Source organism: Scyliorhinus canicula, chromosome 17 (genome assembly GCF_902713615.1).
Source record: "Scyliorhinus canicula chromosome 17, sScyCan1.1, whole genome shotgun sequence".
In the NCBI taxonomy this organism is placed as follows: domain Eukaryota; kingdom Metazoa; phylum Chordata; class Chondrichthyes; order Carcharhiniformes; family Scyliorhinidae; genus Scyliorhinus; species Scyliorhinus canicula.
In genome coordinates this window covers 17,625,169-17,640,428 of record NC_052162.1, presented here as the reverse complement: position 1 = coordinate 17,640,428, position 15,260 = coordinate 17,625,169, and positions in this window count along the sequence as shown.

Genomic DNA, 15,260 nt, shown 5'->3' with positions numbered 1-15,260 from the left:
TGAAGACAAGTTGTTGTCCGAGGATGACATTGGGGAGGGGACAGTGGCGGATATATACATGAAAACCTGATGGATAGGGAGGGCTCTCCTGTGGCGGAGGTCAGACGCAATTGGGAGGGAGAGTTGGGGGCGGGGTTGTGGAGGGATACCCTGAGGAGGGTGAATGCTTCCTCGTTGTGTGCAAGGTTAAGCTTCATCCAATTTAAGATGGTGTACGGAGCCCATGTGACGGTGTCGAGGATGAGCCGGTTCTTTTCGGGCTGGAGGATAGGTGTGTGCGGGAGTGCCGGTGAACCATGAGGATATGCTTTGGGCATGTCCAAGGTGGAGAGGGTTGTGGAAGGGGTTTTTGGATGTAATTCTAGGCACAGGGGTGGCTCCGAGTCCGGAGGTGGCAATATTCGGAGTGTCAGAACCTCCGGGAGTTCAGCTGGGGAGAGAGGAGAGGCCGATTGGCTTGGCCTTTGCCTCCCTTTTTATTTTTTTTTGAGGAAAAACGTTTTAATGCATTGAGTGGTTGGGCTGTGGAATACATTGTCTGAGGAAGATTTGACAGATGAGAATGACTTTTACACTTTGCACGCTATCTTCTGTTTCTAAACTCGAAGTGGCAAGTTCGTGATTTTGCATATGAGCGGGCGAATCCACATATAAAAACAACGTGCATTCATACAGTCCCCCCAAAATAGTAACGCATCCCAAGTCTGCACACCCAAGTGGTGTCTCAAAGAGAAGGAATCGTTTTGTATTTTGTGTTACATGTTGTCAGCTACTTTAGAGTAAATTCAATTTGAATGGTTTAAGCCGCTATGTGGCTTGGAAGGCGATTACTGCATGCAATTGTCTGCAAAACCAAGCTGTGACCATGTATTCAAGAGAAAACATCTGTTCTAAATGGAATTTCTTTGCTTATTTCATTTGTCTTGGTGCCCAACTCATGCTACTTGGTAGCTGAGCAGGCTAATTGAAATGCTAACATATGCAGATTGACACAATTAGATAGAAACATTTAATGTCTCTCATTTTGGCGTGGAGGAAGCATTGAGCATTCGGGCATCCATACTTTACCCCTTAACATGAGAGATACGTCCAAAGGCAAAGTTTATTTATTTAACGTTGAGGAAATAGCTGTCGCATGAAATGCATCTTTGACACAAATTGCAGCCCTAGTTGCTCAAGATTAACAATAAAAGGATGCACAGGAGCAGAACATCTTATCCAATTTGATCCATCTGACCAGCTTCAGAACTCAAAAACAGAATGTACAGAGAACTAAATATATCCCTTGTTGATTTACTTGCCAAAAGCCTATACCAGTTCTTTTTAAATTTGCTGATGTTATCAGGTTCAATCATCTCCCTGGAAAATCTATTCCATTAAAAAAACACCAGCTCTTGCGAAAAGTAATATCTAATCTGCCCGAATTGCTCTTGCAGGGAGCTAGCATGGAAGGAATGGCCGTCTGTGATGTAACCGTTCTAAGATTCTAAGATTTACATTCATTCCTCCAATGTTCACCCAATGCCCTTTTACCATTACTCTCAGAGCATTTATAAAACAAAAGTTGTCAATACTCTTAAGAACCATCAATAGATCAGAATCTCTCCTCAGTTCAAGTGCCCAGTCTGGCCATGTCTCACTTTTAAAATCCTCATCCTTGTTTTCAAATCCTTCACATGCCCTCTGCTCTTCCTTTCCTCTTCAGGCCTATTTGTAACCCCTCTACTGGCCTTTCGCTGATGCCCGCTTTTAATAGTTCCACAGCCGATACCAACTCTTCAGCTGCTGAGGCCCTAAGCACTGCCATGGCCTCTCCACCTTCCACTCCTTGATTGCAATGTTCCGTAAAACTGATATTGCTGAACAAGCTAATTTGCTACCCATCTTAATATCTCCTTATGTGGCTTATAATCAAATCTTGTGTTGTAACGCTCCTATGAAGTGCCTTGGGATGTTTTATTATTTTAAAGGCATTTTATTATGTTAATAATGTCTTATAAATATAAGTTGTTGTTGTGTTGTTCCTTGTGTCTTAATAAAGCTCGTAGTCTCAAAGTTGAAGTAGATGCTTTATTGTGAGTTTGTTCTCTCTTCAGTGCTTAACTTACAGTTACCTCGATGCTGCTTGCCTATGTCCTGCTACCAGTTCCCCCTTCTGTGAAGTGTGGTCTGACTTCCTGTTTGTTTTATTTATATCTCTCCCATGCTCCCTCTAGTGCTTGCTCAGTTGTATTGCATCTACACTGATATACAATCACCACATCCCCCCTTTTTTCTTTACATATTTTCTGTACATTGTTAAAGAAAATTGTACAAAACAGTTAGATTAATTACGATATGTGTATCTATACAAGTGATGGTGCTATTTCATATTTTACAAACCCAATTTATATTTATGAGTCCAATCTTAATAAAAACATTTATGAGTCCAAACTTGATGAATTTATTCATTGAGTATTTTCTTTTTCACTGTTGACATGGTGCTATTGCGATTGCAACTCCGTTGTGAATGTTGTCAGTGTTCTTGTTATATTAAGTAACCAATACGTCATCCCGAGGAGTTTGCATGGTTGAACCACTGATGTTGACTGACATGGACTTTTTTCTGTGCTTGTGGTATCGATTTAGTGTGTCATGTGCCTTGAAAGCTGGTGTACTTGCTTGTTCTGGAGCAGATGTGAGTTTGTGAGATTCGTTGGCATCCCATGACATGTTCGTAGTCTTGTCATTGTTTTGCAGTGTGCTGTGGCATTGTCCTTCATGTGCAGAGTTGTACCATTTTGTACAAGTCGTAGTTTCATTGTTGTTGTTTCTGTCTTTGTTGTTTTCGTTGTCGTTCTTGTTGCTGTTTTTGTCGTTTCTGTCTTTGTTGTTGGCCTTTGCCTCCCCGATAGCCCAGAGTAATCTGAGATAGATTGAGCATCTTTCAGCATTGAAAATGATGGCCTTAGGCCCATTCTGTGTGATATACAGCAAGCGATTACTTAATTGGCGTAGCCACTATCCTGCAGGATGTCTTTGATGCTTCAGCATCAAGCTTGCACAATGAGCAAATAATTTGGCCCGTGTTTAGGAGATTGCCAATAAGGCCAATCTTATAGGTGTGGAACTGTAGGAATCTCAAAGCATATAATGCCCAGTGAAGGTAGGCTTGTGGTAGAATAATAATAATCTTTATTGTCTCAAGTAGGAGGGGTGGGTAGAGTCCTGCACTCCATCCGAGAGGTCTGTGAGGATCAGGATTGCTCTCAGAATGGGCTTGGGGACACAACCATACACGACAGCATCGCTTTGCAAAACATGAGGCCCACTCACTGAACTACAGCGAATAAAGAATCACAGAGAATTCGTCAGATGTGGTTCTGCAAACGCTGGATGCTCAGACCAGGCAGAAGGTAGTAGCGAACCCATTAGTAGAGGGGTAAGGTGTCTCAAAGAATTTGATCAACAGGTGAAGCGAGCCGCTTCACACTGCTACTATGCAATAGCAACACAAGTGGAATTCTCCACTAACAGGATGCTGGCCTCAAGTCAAAAAGACGTTCTGCTTATCATACAAATGAGCAATGTGGTGTGTGAATTTCCGTGCTGGTGTGGGGTATGTAGGCCGTCCTTACACTGGGATGATTGTATCAAACAGCATATCCGTTTGGCTGTTGACAGTCCTGCCCATACCCAACCAGCTTGCGCTCGCAAAACTCAAAACATAAGGCAGATTTTCCCTGCTGAAAATCAGTGGATGTTTGGCTGGGCTATTGAATTCCCATGGTGCGTTCCATGATGATGAGGCTGGAAAACCGCAACATTAGACGTGATTCTGTGATTGGGCAACACCTGCTAAACAACCCTGATTGTGCCAATCCACCTACCCTGCACATCTTTGGGCTGTGGGTCTGAGGCCTACGCAGACACGGGGGAGAATTTGCAAACTGCACAGGGACAGTGTCCCGGGGCCGAGATCGAACCCGTGTCCTCAGCAGCGTGAGGCAGCAGTGCTAACCACTGCACCACCGTGCCGCCTAAGAGGAAACATCCTTGTTAAGACCGTTCAGGATCTTTTATTTTATTTGTCTTCAGGATGTGGATGTCACATAATGGGCCAGGATTTGTTGCCCATCTCTAATTGCCCTTGAACGAGTGGCTTGTTAGGCCATTTCAGTGCAGTTCAGAGTCAACTGCACCGCTGTGTGGGTCCAGAGTCACATGTAGGCCAGACTGGGTAAAGATGGCAGACTTCCTTCCCTGAAGGACATGAGTCAACCACATGGGTTTTTACGACAATCGGCAAGGCTTTCATGGTCATCATTAGACTTTTAATTCCAGATTCCAGACTGCTTGGAGACTATGGACTGGTCCATATTCAAGGCCGCGGCAGCTAACCTGGCCAAGTACGTAATCACCGTCACAGACTTCATCAGTAAGTGTGTCGAGGACTGTGTGCCAAAGAAGACAATACGGGTGTTCCCCAATCGCAAACCCTGGCCCAACCAAAAGATTCGCTCCCTGCTGAAGTTCCGGATGGAGGCGTTGATGAAGGCTGACGACCCGGACCTATATAAGAAATCCAGGTACGATGTACGGAAAGCCAATACCGCATCAAACTAGAGTCCCAGGCCAACGACACTAACCCACAATGACTGTGGCAGGGCTTACACAAGGTCACAGGCTACAATGCGAGGCCAGGTGGAATATCTGGGGCTGGAGCATCCCTACCCGATGATCTGAACAAGTTCTATGCCCACTTTGAGCAGTCAGCCAATGTATCAGTGCCCCAACAGCCCTGGACACACCCATACCCACATTACAGCCTCAGAGGTAAGAGCTGCCTTCTTGAAAGTGAATGTAAGACTGCTGTTCATCGACTACAGCTCCACTTTCAACACCATTACCCCAACAAGACTAATAACCAAACTTCACAATCTTGGACATGACGCCTCCCTGTGCAGCTGGATCCTCGACTTTCTCACCAACAGACCACAATCTGTCAGGATGGGCAACAGCACCTCCTCCAATAGTCCTCAACACCGGATCCCCGCAAGGATGTGTGCTCAGTCCTCTACTGTACTCTGTATGCACACATGACTGTGTGGCAAAATTTAACTCCAACTCAATCTATAAGTTTGCGGATGATACGACTGTGGTGTGTCGTATCTCAAACAACAACGAATCAGACTACAGGAGGGAGATAAATCACTTGGTTGCATGGTGTACGAAAACAACGTCTCTCTAAATGTTGGAAAGTCCAAGGAACTGATCATCGACTTCAGGAAGCGCAGCACGACACACACTCCCGTCTGCATCAATGGCTCCGAAGTGGAGATGGTCGATAGCTTTAAGTTTCTGGGGGTCACCATCACCAACAGTCTGTCCTGGTCCACTTACGTTGATGCAACAATCAAGAAAGCCCAACAACGTCTCTACTTCCTATGGATGCTAAAGAAATTTGGCATGTCTGCATCGACTCTCACAAACGTCTACAGATGTGCAATAGAGAGCATCCTATCCAGCTGAATCACAGCCTGGTATGGCAACTGCTCGGTCCAAGATGGCAAGAAACTGCAGACTGTGGTGAACTCAGCCCAACGCATGACACAAGCTTGCCACCCCCACATTGATTCTGTCTACACCTCCCGCTGCCTCAGGAAGGCAGACAGCATTATCAGAGACCCCTTCCACCCAGGTATTGCCTTCTTCCAGACCCTTCCATCAGGCAGAAGGTACAGAAGTCTGAAGACTCGCACATGCAGATATAGCAACAGCTTTTTCCCCACAGCTACTAGACTCCTCAATGACTCCCCCTCAGACTGATCTGTTCCCTGTAAGAACACTATTCATGACGCCCTATGCTGCTCTTCCTCATGTATTTGCTTTGTTTAGCCCCTTGTTCCACACTGTAACCAATCACTGTTTTGTCGATGTACCATTTGTCAATGTTCTCTGTTGATTATTCTTGTGTCTCCTCTGTACGTACTGTGTACGTTCCTCGGCCGTGGAAAAATACTTTTCACTGTGCTTTGGTACATGTGACAAATCAAATCAAATCAAATCCCTGTTTATTGAAATCAAATTTCATGGTGGGATTCGAACCTGGGGCCCCAGAGCATGCTTGGGGTCTCTGGGTTACTAATCCGGTGACAATACCACTATTGGATTTTGTTTATTGTCACGTGTACCAAGGTACAGTGAAAAGTGTTTTTCTGCGAGCAGCTGAACAGATCATTTAAGTACATGAAAAGAAAAGGAAATAAAAGAAAATACATAATAGGGCATCACAAGGTACACAATGTAACTAGATAACACTGGCATCGGGTGAAGCATACAGGGGTGTAGTTCATGGAGAATTCAAGCAAGCTTTCCTGGAAAAAGTTACTTAAATAATTTCTGTTTGGCAGTTCCATTAACATTCCTTCTGGAGCAGATGCAGTGTCTACTGCAGAGTACACTTTTGAGGTGTGAATCATTTTGTTTAACTGTTAGGTTCCTTGCAAAAATTAAGGTTTGTTATTATGAAAATGCAGCCTGGGATACCAATATATTGCCACGTGTACAACCTGCTAGGTCGGCACGGTGGCGCAGTGGTTAGCACTGCTGCCTATGACGCTGAGAACCTGGGTTTGATCCTGGCCCCGGGTCACTGTCTGTGTGGAGTTTGCACATTCTCTCTGTGTCTGTGTGGGTTTCACCCCCACAACTCAAAGATGTGCAGTGTAGGTAGATTGGCCATGCTAAATTGTCCAGTCCATCACACGAACCTGCCTCCCATCCATTGACTCCATCTACACCTCTCGCTGCCTGGGGAAAGCGGGCAGCATAATCAAAGACCCCTCCCACCCGGCTTACTCACTCTTCCAACTTCTTCCATCGGGCAGAGGATACAACAGTCTGAGAATAGGCACGGACAGACTCAAAAACAGCTTCTTCCCCCGCTGTTACCAGACTCCTAAATGACCCTCTTATGGACTGACCTCATTAACACTATGATGTACCGTCAATTACCGCAAGACGAGAATGGTGAAACAATCGAGGCTTTATTGCACAAGATGTTGTGCCTCCTGCAGCTGGAACCAGAATGGGAGCAGCGCAGGTGAGCACACACTTTTATACGTCACCTGCTGGGAGGAGCCAGCAGGCTGGGATTTACTGTGGTACCTGTAATACAGTGGCAGTACCGTAATACATGTAATGTGTTGCCAGTGGTGTTTACCACATTCACCCCCGTTTAAAAAAAAGTCCGGCGGGGGTGAAGAAAACATTACAGATTGAGTCTGTCGGGGGCTCTGACTCTCTGCTGCGATCGCCTCAGTCCTGGTGGTGGTGTGGGCGCCGATGTGGTGACCTGTGACTCCGGGAGAGTGTTGTCCTCTCCTTCATCACCCCTTAGTGGATCCAGCAGGGGGGACGGTTCCTGCTGGGGTGGGGGCTGCGGTAAGGTTCGCTGGTGGGAGGGTGGGTGGCGCAGGGGTGAACGAGGCAACCGGAGGGGCGAAGCCGTATCAGGTCGAGGGTTGTGGGTGGGGACCCAGCGGTTGCCAGGTCCCGGAGGGAGACTGTGTCCTGTCGCCCGTCGGGATATGCCACGTAGGCGTACTGTGGGTTTGCATGGAGCAGGTAGACTTTTCAAGCAAGGGATCCGATTTATGGCTCCGCACTTGCTTCCGGAGGAAGACGGGTCCAGGAACTGTCAGCCATGTTGGGAGCGAGACCCCGGAAGTGGAATTCCTAGGGAAGGCAAACACACGTTCATGACGGGTCTCATTAGTAGCGGTGCACAGGAGCGACCGGATGGAGTGGAGCGCATCGGGGAGGCCCTCCTGCCAGCGGGAGACTGGGAGATTTCTGGACCGAAGGGCCAGCAGGATTGCCTTCCAGACCGTCCCGTTCTCCCGCTCTACCTGCCCATTTCCCCGGGGGTTGTAGCTGGTCGTCCTGCTCAAGGCGATGCCCTTGCTGAGCAGGAACTGACGCAGCTCATCACTCATAAAGGAGGATCCCCGATCGCTGTGGATGTAGGTGGGGAAACCGAACAGGGTGAAGGTGCTGTGCAGGGCTTTGATGACTGTGGCAGAAGTCATGTCGGGGCATGGGATGGCGAATGGGAACCGGGAGTACTCATCAATTACGTTGAGGAAGTACACGTTGCGGTCGGTGGAGGGGAGGGGCCCTTTGATGTCCATGCTGAGGCGCTCAAAGGGGTGGGAGGCCTTCACCAGGTGCGCTCTATCTGGCCGGTAGAAGTGCGGCTTGCACTCTGCGCAGACTTGGCAGTCTCTGGTTACGGTCCTGACCTCCTCAATGGAGTAGGGCGGGTTGCGGGCCTTGACAAAATGGAAGAACCAGGTGACCCCGGGTGGCAGAGGTCATTGTGGAGAGCCCGGAGTCCGTCCACTTGTGCGCTGGCACATGTACCGCGGGACAGGGCATCTGGGGGCTTCCCCGAGCGATACAAGATCTCATAGTTATAGGTGAAGAGCTCGATCCTCCACCTCAAGATCTTGTCGTTTTTCATCTTGCCCCGCTGCGTATTGTTAAACATGAAGGCAACCGACCGTTCGTCAGTGAGGAGAGTAAATCTCCTGCCAGCCAGGTAATGCCGCCAATTTCGTACAGCTTCCACAATGGCTTGAGCCTCCTTTTCGACAGAGGAGTGCCGAATTTCGGAGGCATGGAGGGTGCGGGAAAAGAAAGCCACAGGTCTGCCCGTCTGGTTGAGGGTGGCGGCCAGAGCTACGTCTGATGCATCGCTCTCCACCTGAAAGGGGAGGGTCTCGTCGACTGCGTGCATTGTGGCCTTGGTGATGTCCGCCTTGATGTGGTTGAAGGCCTGGCGGGCCTCAGCCGTCAGGGGAAAAACTGTGAACTTGATGAGTGGGTGGGCCGTGTCCGCATAATTAGATACATACATAGATACATAGAATTTACAGTGCAGAAGGAGACCATTCGGCCCATCGAGTCTGCACCAGCCATTACACAGAGCACCCTACTCAAGCCCACATATCTACCCTATCCCTGTAACCCAGTAACCCCCACTTAACCTTTTTTGGACACTGAGGGCAATTTAGCACGGCCAATCCACCCAAACCGCACATCTTTGGACTGTGGGAGGAAACCGGAGCACCCGGAGGAAACCTACGCAGACATAGGGAGAACGTGCAGACTCCGCACAGACAGGGACCCAGCCGGGAATCGAACCTGGGACCCAGGAGCTGTAAAGCAACTGTGCTAACCACAATGCTACCGTGCTGCCCATTAGGGACACACTGGGCGCAATATGAGAAAAACCCCAGGCATCGTTTCAGGGCCTTGGGGCAGTGGGGGAGAGGGAGTTCTAGGAAAGAGTGCAAGCGGTCAGGGTCGGGCCCTGGGACTCCATTTTCCACTACGTAGCCAAGGATGGCTAAGCGGTTGGTGCGGAACACACATTTCTCCTTATTGTAGGTGAGGTTAAGGAGTTATGCGGTATGGAGGAATTTCTGGAGGTTTGCGTTGTGGTTCTGCTGGTCGTGGCCGCAGATGGTGACATTATCTTGGTTACAGGAAGGTGGCCCACAGCCCGTACTGGTCAACCATTCGGTCCATCTCTCGCTGGAAGACCGAGACCCCATTGGTGACGCCGAAGGGAACTCTAAGGAAATGATAGAGGCGGCCATCTGCTTCGAACGCAGTGTATTGACGGTCCTCCGGGCAGATGGGGAGCTGGTGGTAGGCAGACTACAAGTCTACTGTGGAGAAGACTCGATACTGCGCAATCCGATTGACCATGTCAGATATGCGCGGGAGGGGGTACACATCGAGCTGCGTATACCGGTTGATGGTCTGACTGTAGTCAATGACCATCCTGTGCTTCTCCCCAGTCTTCACTACCACCATTTGAGCTCTCCAGGGGCTGCTGCTGGCCTCAATGATCCCCTCCCGCAAGAGCCGTTGGACCTCCGACCTGATGAAGGTCCTGTCCTGGGCACAGTACTGTCTGCTCCTTGTGGTGACGGGCTTACAGTCCGGGGTGAGGTTTGCAAAAAGTGAAGTTGGATCGACCTTAAGGGTCGTGAGGCCGCAGATGGTGAGGGGGGGCAAGGGTGCGCCGAATTTCAAAGTAAGGCTTTGGAGGTGGCATTGAAAATCAAGACCTAGTAACAGGGCAGCACAGAGATGGGGGAGGATGTAGATTGTAGAGCCTGAAGTTGCTGAACTCTACGCCCTGAACGGTGAGGGTCGCGACACAGTACCCCCGGATTTGCACGGAATGGGATCCGGAGGTCAGGGAGATTTTCTGGGTGACGGGGAGTACCGGGAGGGAGCAGCGCCTTACTGTAGCAGGGTGGATGAAACTCTCTGTGCTCCCGGAGTCAAAGAGGCAGGTCGTCTCGTGCCCGTTGATCTTTACCGTCGTCGTAGCGGTCGCGAGGTTGCGGGGCCGGGACTGACCCAGGGTGATGGAGGTGAGATGCGGAAGATGTTGGGCGGTCCCGGGCTGATCAGCATTGGCGGAGGTATCAGCGGGCAGCGAACGGCCAGACGAGTAGGGGTCCTGAGGCACGGTCCAAAATGGCGCAGAAGATAGCAGCGCCCATGGGCGCACATGGCGGGCGGCATCAAAGATGGCGGCGCCCACGGGCCGCATGTGGCCTGTGATGGAGAAGATGGTGGCGCCCCTGGATCGCCCGGTGTAGCAATGCCGGGCCTGGAAACAGCAGCGACCGACCGGGCCTGGCAAACGGAAACAAAGTGGCCCTTCTTCCCACGCCCGTTGCAGGTCGCACTCCGCGCCGGGCAGCGCTGCCTGGGATGTTTGCTCTGCCCAGAAAAATAACATTGGGGCCCTCCGGAGTTGGCTGGCTGCCGCGTGGCGCAGGCTTGCAGTGTACTCGAGCTGGCAGCTGGTGGGGCCGACGATGCCCACGAGGGTGTCGCGCGGTCGGAAGTGTAGACCTCCAGGTTACGGGAGGCCACTTCTAGGGAATTAGAAAGCTGCACAGTCCCTGCAAGATCGAGCGTAACCCCGTCCAATAGTCGCTGGCGAACATACGTGGACTTAATGCCCATGACATAAGCATCTCTGATTAGTAGTTTGGTGTGTTGGATTGCTGAAACTGCCTGGCAGTCACAGTTTCTACCGAGAATCTGTAGAGCCCGCAAGAAATCGTCCAGAGTCTCCCCCGGGAGTTGCCGTCTTGTGGCCAGGAGGTGCCCGGCACACACTTGATTCACCGACTCAATGTAGTGTCGCTTAAATAGCATCATCGCTTCTGTGTAGATGGGCGCGCCCTGGATAAGGGGAAAAACTTGAGGGCTCACCCGTGAGTAGAGGTCTTGGATTGGCCACGCTAAATTACTCTTAATTGGAAAAAGGAAGAGAGGAAACAGGAAGAATCTGAAGAGTCTGACGATGACATGGGCTTTGGTCTCGGATTAAACGTGCCGTGCAACAACATTGTTACCATTTACATAAAATAAATAAAAATTGAATATAAAAACCGGCTGCTGTGGCTGAAGACCGCGAATTTGCGCAATCGGAGACGCAGAAGATTTTAAAAAATTTTTATGTAATCTTTCTGCCTGATGGAGGCAGAGAGCTGGTCACGGCCCCCTAACGTTGCCATCACGTGCTTTGGGCGCGTTTGCGATTCCTCCATTCTGTCAGCAGCAAACAAGGCAAGAGAAAATGGTGGGTTGCGAATGTCGGACGGCGTGGGTCCCGAAGGTCGGCTGGGTTGGGTCCCGAAGGTCGGCTGGCGTGGGCCCTGAACAGCGGCTGGCGTGGGTCCCAAAGGTTGGCAGGGTTGGGTCCCGAAGGTCGGCTGGCGTGGGTCCCGAACGGCGGCTGGCGTGGGTCCCGAACGGCGGCTGGCGTGGGTCCCGAAGGTTGGCTACCGTGGGTCCCGAAGGTTGGCCGGTTGGTAAAAATGGGTCCCGGAAAAAAAGTTTGCAAAACACTGGGCTAGATGGATTGGCCATGCTAAATTGCCCTTAATGTTCAAAAAGGTTAGGTGGGGTTATTGGGTTACGGGGTAGGCTGGAGGTGTGGGCTTAGTGCTCTTTCCAAGGGACAGTGCAGACTCGATGGACCAAATGGCCTCCTTCTGTACTGTAAATTCTATGAATCTATGAATACGCACCTATGAACGTGCTGGCGAGGTATCATAAAGTCGAAACTGATCTTGTAAAGACAAAATAGGTTGGCAATTATGAATCATTGTTATTGCCATTCATCTTAACTCAAATGGCATAAAGGTGACATGTAATTGCCTACATAACGGTAATTCGACTATTGTAAAGCACTGAGCTTTGGGACTGAAATTAGAGTCAGAGTCCTAGTCTTTATGGCACAGAAAGATCATTCGACTCATTAAATCTATGCTGGCTGCCTGGCCGGTCCCATTTCCTCAATCGGTCTTTGTAGCCTTGTTGGTTTATTTCCCTCAAATGCCCATCCAATTTCCTTCATCTCAGTTGTTATATAATTGTGGGTAAAGAGCAAAATGGAAATCGGGATGAAAATCGGAAAATATTGACAAAGCACAGGTCAGTCAGCCCCCACTGGAGGGTTATTCTTGCTACCTGCCTGCCTGCCTGATCTGTGTCTGGGTTGCCATGGATAGGGAGCCTACGGTATATGTTTGAAGCCTTACACAGCTAGTGGGCACAACAGGGGATGGAGTCCCAGATTGTTTTATCAAAGTTTCCTGATGACACTGATTGCTACATGCAAGTTGAACTGTGAGTAGGAAACAAAGGGCCGGCAGAAGGACATAGAGAGAAAAGAGAACCATATTGTTGAAGCTTTTCATATTGCACTCATCAGGACAAACATAAGAATGCCAAATTTCAAACAATTGCAACAATTTATACCACAGGAAGAAGGGGTGCTGATTGGTTGACAAAATCAAATCTGGTTGGCCGGGGTGTTGCGATGGAGAAAGCAACAGTGAATTATAGACTCCCGAAGCTCTTGGATAATTCAAGAAATGTGCAAGACTTGAACATGTTCCTTTTCTTTGCAGAGAACGGATCGCTACATCTGAATGCATTTCACTTCTAGCAAACGTAAATGAGCCACAAACCCCCAGATTTTAGTGAGGAAGACTTTGCAGAGTTGACTGGGTGTCTAGTGTCTAGATCGATACCAGGATATCCATTCAATTTGATTTTATATTTGACATAAAAGCAAAAGAAAAAGCATTCAAGGTGGCAAGGATTAATGAGAAGCCCGAGGATTGGGAAGCCTTTATAAATCTGTTAAAATTCTTTGAGGAGGTAATGAGGAAGTTAGCCAAAGCAGAGCCAGCGGACGTGATCTATTTGGATTTCCACAAGGCCTTTGACAAAGTGCCATATAGGAGGCTGCTAAATAAGATGAGAGCCCATGATGTTAGGGGCAAGGTACTGGCATGGATAGAGGATTGGCTGGCTGACAGAAGGCAGAGAGTGGGGATAAAGGAGTCTTGTTCAGAATGGCAGCTGGTGACTAGTGGTGTGCCTCAGGGGTCGATGTTGGGACCACAACTTTTCACAATATACATTAATGATCTGGAAGAAGGAACTGAAGGCATAATTGCTAAGTTTGCAGATGATACAAAGATGTGTAGAGTGACAGGGAATGTTGAGGATGTGGGGAAGCTGAAGAAGGACTTGTCAGGCTAGGAGAGTGGGCAATGAAGTGGCAGATGGAATACAATATGGAAAAGTGTGAGGTTATGCACTTTGTAAGGAAGATTAGAGGCAAAGACTATTTTCTAATGGGGAAAGGCTTCGGGAATCTGAAACACAAAGGGACTTGGGAGTCCTAGTTCAGGATTTTCAGGTTCAGCTGGCAGTTAGGAAGGCAAATATATTGTTCGCATTCATTTTGAGATGGCCAGAATACAAGAGAAGGGATGTACTGCTGAGGCTGTATAAGCTCTGGTCAGACCCCATTTGGAATATTGTGAGTAGTTTTGAGCCCCATATCTAAGGAAGAATGTGCTGGCCTGGGAGGGGGTCCAGAGGATGTTCACAAGAATGATTCTGGGAATGAAGAGCTTATTATATGAGGAACAGTTCACGAGTCTGGGTCTGTACTCGATCGGCTTTAGAAGGATGAGGGGGGTTCACGACGCCCTATGCTGCTCTTGCTCATGTATTTGCTTTGTTTGGCCCCTTGTTCCGCACTGTAACCAATCACTGTTTTGTCGATGTACCATTTGTCAATGTTCTCTGTTGATTATTCTTGTGTCTGCTATATACGTACTGTGTACGTTCCTCGGCCGCAGAAAAATACTTATCACTGTACTTCGGTACATGTGACAATAAATATAAATCAAAATCAAATCAAATCTCATTGAAAGTTCTAGAATACTGAGAGGCCTAGATTGAGTGGACGTGGAGAGGATGTTTCCACTAGTAGGAGAGACCAGAACCCGAGGACATAGCCTCACACTGAAGGGACGATGTTTGAAGAGGAATTTCTTCAGCCAAAGGGTGGTGAATCTGTGGAACTCATTGCCGCAGAAGGCTGTGGAGGCCAAGTCACTGAGTATTTTTAAGACCGAGATAGTTAGGCTCTTGATCAATATGGGGATTAGGGGTTACAGGGAGAAGGCAGGCGAATGGGTATGAGAAACATGGGCCGAATGGCATAATTCTGCTCCTATATCTTATGGTCACAGCTAATTGGCCTGTTAGACCATTTCAGATGGCAGTCAAACACACCTCTGTAAGTCTGGAGTCACATATAAGCAAGGGCGACACATTCCCTTCCTTAAAGGGCATTCGTGAACCAGATGAGATTTTACAACAATCAACAACAGTTTCATTGTCATCATCAATGACATGAGAATTTTATTTCAGATTTATTAATTAAACAAATTTTAATTTCCTTAGCTGCCAAGGTGGGATTTGAACTCATAATCATGTAGCAACAGCCTGCATTAGTATCTGAATGAACCAACGCAAGGGAAAAAGCTACTTGACGGCTTCCACAAATTTCAGTCTCTTACAGTTTTGCTCAGAGTGACCATTGCACAGACCTTATGGAGATAAAATCCCATCTTCACATTGGGATACCCTCCATTATGCTGTGTGGCACCACCACCATGCTAAATGGGATAGATTCATAATAAATTGAGCAGCTCAAAACTGCGCATCTATAATGTGCTGTGGGGCATCAGCAACAGCAGAATTGAATTCAGCCGCAATATTTGGCCTTATTGCCTCACTTTTCCCACACCCTACATTTACCATCGAGCTAGGGGACGAACGCTGGTTCAATGAGGAGTGTAGGCGAG